At 36.6% G+C, this 6,000-nt stretch overlaps 1 protein-coding gene across 1 annotated transcript in view; it reads left to right on the top strand.

Moving 5' to 3' along the window:
- zmiz1a (zinc finger, MIZ-type containing 1a) overlaps positions 1-6,000 on the top strand; it is a 77,598-nt gene that overhangs the window by 37,446 nt on the left and 34,152 nt on the right. The window lies entirely within an intron of this gene.

Genomic DNA, 6,000 nt, shown 5'->3' with positions numbered 1-6,000 from the left:
TACAGTAAGTTACTGGCAACCAGCTGCAGAACTACAGCAAATTTTTTACAGTGTAAATTGAGGATATCTAATGTAACCTTATATCAACCATAAATGCAAAATATTATTTAGAATTTTTAGGTTAATATTTTAGGTGACTAAATGTTGTGTAAATTAAAAAGGATTGTTTTTTGTATTTATGTGTATCTCATTATTATTATTATTATTAGCAAGTATCACAAATATAATGGCTGACCACTAATTAAAATAGTCTGTTAGTTGAGGGCAGTTTGTGGTGGGGGGTGGTCTGTCTGTCTACATGTGCCCTCCCCTCTCCCATCAGCTCACAGATGGGCCACACCAACCTTCTGTTCTAGCAGGGATCCCAACAGATCCAAGCTCCCAACAAATAATGAGAGAGAGAGAGAGACAGGTAGAGAAGGAGGAACAGAAAGAGCAAATTAAAGCGAGCAAGAAGGATGGGGACTGTGATATCGTGGAGGATGAGGTGAAGGGACAGAAAAGCAGACTCGAGTCAGTAGCTAAGTGCCTTGTGACCAGAATGAAACAGAAAGCCTCAGGCAGATGTAAAGAGTAAAGAAGAAAAGGAGGGGGTGGCAGAAAGGGAGGGGGAAAGCGGAAAGGGGGGAGTCGGTTTGAGAGTAAGAGGAAGGTAGAGTGAGTGAAAGAAATAAATAGAGAGCGTGAGAGGAAGAGAGAGGGAGGGCGACGGTGGGGGAAGATGGTGAGCCGGTGCGGCCGTGTTGATTGGCTTGTATGAAAACACATGACTGCAGTGGGGAGCCTCTTGCTCAGGGTGAGTGGCTCTGCTTCAGACCAAACCACATTAGATGAAATGAATCCATTCCCCAGCCTGTTAAAGGAGCGCACAGCCTGGGTTCCGGAGAGAGAGAGAGAGGGAAAGGGAGGAGGGGCGGATTGAGTGGCAGGAGAGAATGGAGGAGAAAGAGAGGGAAAACAGGAGAGATGGGGGCAGGAGGAGGCCAGCACACACATATGGTGCTAGAGAGACTGCTCAGGAGATTACGGCACATTTTAGGTCAGGACAATAGAGAGCAGTGGAGAGCCTTTACGCTGCCTTTCTGGACTCACATAACAAACGCTGCCTTGTGCTGTCTGCAGGGGCCACTGTCCAACTCACTGCTCCTCGCCACACACACACACACGCATGCAAAATGGGTTCAGAGCGCCAATGATATGGCTTTCACTTTTTGCATATTTCTCACTGTTTTTGAGTAAAAAAAGGTGTTGGAATATGATAGACGTTTGAGTTTATGTGTACTTTTTGTATATGCAGTGGATCTGAGTGGAGCTTTATTTTTAAGACAGGCAACATAAGCAGGAACTTCATTTAGGCAACTTTAAAGGTGATTTTTTTTGCACCCTCAGATTCCAGATTTTCAAGTAGTCCAGGGTCACATATGGCTGATAATAGTAAAGTTAGTTCAGGGAAAAGCATATTTTATTTTACTTTACTTTACTTTACTTTACTTTATTCCGAACAAATGAACGATGAACAATACATTTATTACACTATTCATCTTTGTTAATGCTAGTTAATTAAAATACAGTGGTTCTACTGAAAGATTAATAAATGCTGTAAAGTATTGTTCATTCTTAGTTCATGTTATAACTAATGTAGTTAACTAATGTTAACTGATGAACCTTATTGTAAAGTGTTACCATTTTATTTTATTAATTTATTTAATTTTATTTTATTTTTTATTATTATTATTTATTTTTTATTTTTTTATTTGTTACTACCCAAGTGTTACCATTTGTATTATGTTTTATTTTATTAGTAATTGAAACTTTTATTTAGCAAGACTGCATTACATAAATCATTTGATCATTGTTAATAAATTGACAAAAATATTTTGTACAATTATAAATAGTTTTTTCATGGCTGCTTAAAATTTAGTTTCGACACCACATTTTCAAATATTAAAAAAAAAAGGTAAAACAGTTTTAAATTTCAACAAATATTTCACAATATTGTATGTTTTACTATATTTTTGATCAAATTAATGTAGCATTAGTAAGCATTAGAAAATTCTTTAAAAACATTTAAAGGGGTCATCGGATGCAAAACTAACTTTTACATGTTGTTTGAACATTAATGTGTGTTGGTAGTTGGTGTACACAACCACCCTACAATGATAAAAACCCACCCAGTAGTATTTTTTTTAATCTTTAAAAGTAATATCCCCTTTTTAAAATCAGGTCATTCTCAGCTTCTTATCAGTGACGGCAATAGTTTTAATAATGTTACAAAGGTTTAATATTAATGAATTACATTATAAACGTTTGTTTCATTGGGAGTGCAGTGTGCTTCTGTGCTTTTGAATGGCTGTGATATTTCAGTGATTCAGTCACGTCATGCTGTCGCGTCGCATCTGGAGTGGACAGCCAAATTGCTTGTCGCTGGAATCATGTCGCGTTGCGTGTAGTTAGGACATGGTGTAAGTGTCCAAATACTTTTTGGGGCCACTATATGTAGCTTAGCAGTAAAGCTCGATCTGAGCAGACAGCAGAATGTAGCAAGCTCACTTGTTGTGGACCCTCACCTCTTTGTCACTCAGCTGTGGCGGTCACACCAACAGGTGCTAAGACACTTCCCTCTGTCTCTTGACAGCAGGTGGTCTGATCTTTAGCACGACTACACTCTGATCAGCCAAGCCAAAAGTGAGTCTCATACGTTACACCCACAAACCGCCCACAGTCCACACACTGACCGCCTGAAGCATTTTGTGCACGAGACCTGGCTGAAATGGCCAGTTCCAGCTTGATTGGCTGGCGTCTCGCATTGTCTAGAAGTCAAGAGTGCGCCAGTCCACCTGGAAATAAACATAAGAACAAATAGCTAGATTAGTTCGGCAGATGAGTGACATCAAATGGTCCAAATATCTAAAAGGATAAAGCAGAAGTGTATATTCTTCCATACTTTTTCTGTAGAACATTAACAAAGATATTTTGAGAAGAGTCTCAAATGTCTTTTTTTTTGTTTTGTTTTGGTTATCAACATTCTACAAAATATGTTAAGTTCTTCAGAAGAAAGGAACTCATACAGGTTTGAAATGAGACTGAAACTTCATTTGTTCCTTTAATGACTTCAAGAACTGTTTCGATTGGTCGTTTTACATGTCAGTCTTTCCTAAGTGGGCAGAATAAGATTGACTTAATGCTGATTGAGTTGTGAAACTATTGTCCTGCGGGCATTAAAGTGGCGAATGAGAAGTTTACACCGAGTCAAGCTGCTTTGAAAAGATCTCTTGGTCGGATCTGAGCGTGAGCTGTAATTATGATCAGTCTTTTAAGCTTGGCCTTTTTCTTGAATTGTGTTCCAGGCTGGTATCAGTCTCTCAATCCCTGTCCTTAACCCAAGAGAGCGACTGATGGTATTTATAGAGAGCTGCCTTTGAAAAGGGAGTCAAGCGTGAGTGGAAATGCAAGACTCACTCATGCGGTGTGTGTCTGATTATGAAAAGATAATTCTCCCTGCGCAAAATAAGTTCTCTCTCAGCCCTCTGTCTGACCCCAGCTTTCGTAAGATTAAACAGCGTCTTTCCACTGTGTTTTTTATACTTCACTTCCTTGCTTTTGTTTTGGTTCTGACAATATGAATTATGTCTAGTCTTGTTCATCTGATATGATTTATCCTACTGTTTTTTGAGGTTTAGATTCTGTATCCTGCAGATTTTTTTTTATAAAAACTGCATATCAACACCTCATCTCATTTTGTATGGTTTGACAGTGTGAATTCCATGAAAGATATATATTTTTATTTTTTTTATCAGTATTTTTTGTCTAAATTTGTCCCTAATGATTTAAAAATGACATACTTTTTAATTGTTTTAAAAATCATTCAAAGCTTAAAAAATGTTTCTGCCTTTTTTTTTTTTTTTGTTCAACATGTTTAAAGTATGAAAGTGCAGGAGTGGAGATATAATGACACATTCAGGTGTATTTAATTAATAATCCAAATGATAATAAACATAAGTTTTACTGAAATGATTATAATTTTCTATAAAGAATATGTGATTTGAGTTAGTTAGGTCCAAGAGCAGTTAAATCATTTGAAAAGCGTCCAGCGTGGCCAAGTATCTGACTGTAAACTTTTAGTTTGGAATGACTCCATCCGCCGGCTTCTGCTTCTCTTTGAATAATGAGAACAAGAGTTTGTTTTCATTGAGGTAGTTGGTGTGTTATATAACTGGTGTTTTTCCAGCCTTCATTGCCTGAGGGGTGAGAGAGTTACAGAGAGAGAGAGAGAGGGATGCGTGATCAAGCTGTGTGGAGTTTTGGACTCTGCTTTACGGCTGTTTGACGTCATAGATCAGGATGTTCAGCTGCTGCTGTAAAGATGTTTTCATGTCATCATCGCCCTCTTGAAGCCCGTAGCTTAGAGTTTGCACACCAAACAAAAGCCGTCTCATGAGAAAGAGGAGGAGAAGAGTGAGAGCAGCCCCCCCCCCCTTCTCACTGCTGGTAGCTGGAGGTGAGAGTGACAGCGGGGTAAGGAGGGAAATAGTTAATCAATAGCCACAAGGTCAGACAGGCGAGCCTCTGGTTTGAGCGTTCCCTGTTAGTGGGTTGGAGCAGAGGATTTGTAGCGCTTGTAAAGGCTTAAAGAAACACTCAGCAGTTATTTGTGGTGGTGCTGATGGTCAGGGTGGCAAGACTGCAGTGTGTGACAGAGAGACACCTGCTGGCCTTTGACTGTCACTGCAACCACACCGACACGATTTCTGTCGGAGCATTTTGCCAAATTAGCATTACATTTACTCAATGGTAGAGGGATGTATCCTGAGCGATTTCAGTTGCATTTAAAAAAAAAAGTGTCTATATTTTGGATAGATTTTGTTGTTATCCACACACACACACACACACACACACACACACACACACACGCGTACATGTGAATCTGGACTACAAACCTTAAGTCTTAAGTAGCATAGGTATATGTGTAGCAATAGCCGATAACACATTGTATGGGTCAAAATTATTGATTTTTCTTTCATGGCAAAAGTTTTTAGGATAATAAGTGAAGATCATGTTCCATTAAAATATTTTGTATATTTCCTACCGTAAATATACCTAAACTTAATTTTTGATACACATTGCTAAGAACTTCATTTGGACAACTTTAAAGGCGATTTTCTCAATATTTAAATTCTTTGTACCCGTGGATTCCAGATTTTTAAATAGTTGTATCTCGGCTATATATGTATGGCCGTGTGTGTATGTGTATATATGTGTATATATACAAAAATTAAAATACAAATCAAATGCAGAAATAAATCTAAATGTGTATAATATATATATATATAGCTTTTTATTAATTTTTTCAAGGGTACGCTGCAATTCAAAAGGTTGCTTTTAGTAAATGGATCATTATTTAATTCAGCAAGGATGCATTAAATTGATAAAACTGTTATTTAAAATATGTAATATTATATTATAAGTTCTACTGTATTTTTAATCAGATAAATGCAGCTCTAGTGAGCATAAGTGACTTGTTGAATGGTTGTGTAAATCTAGCAAAAAAGAAAAAATAATAATCAGGGGAAAAACGATATTTTAATACAAAAACTCTTATTTACAGACAACAATATTTTCTTCTTCTGAGAAAAATATATCTATACTATAGGATAGAATATATAATAAACTTAGAATTTAGAGAATTAAAGAATTTTAAATTTTGAGAATGGATTTTTTTACTCAATACAAATGCTGATAAATAGACAAAGTGTGTGTATATGTGTGTGTGTATATATATATATATATATATATATATATATATATATATATATATATATATATATACTTTTGTCTATTTACTTTTGCAGTGTTGCAGTTTCTTGCACTTTTGATGAAGACATGAGGACTGATGCTGACATTGCTGTTCAAGAAATATTTATTATTATTTATTATTTTAAAAGAAGTTTAAGTTTAGAAACTTTTTCTGTAAAACTGCTTTGCAACGATTGTGAAAAGCGC

Source organism: Garra rufa, chromosome 2 (assembly GCF_049309525.1).
Source record: "Garra rufa chromosome 2, GarRuf1.0, whole genome shotgun sequence".
NCBI lineage: Eukaryota > Metazoa > Chordata > Actinopteri > Cypriniformes > Cyprinidae > Garra > Garra rufa.
The sequence above is the reverse complement of the archived record's forward strand: the minus strand, read 5'-3'. Positions and strand labels throughout refer to the sequence as shown.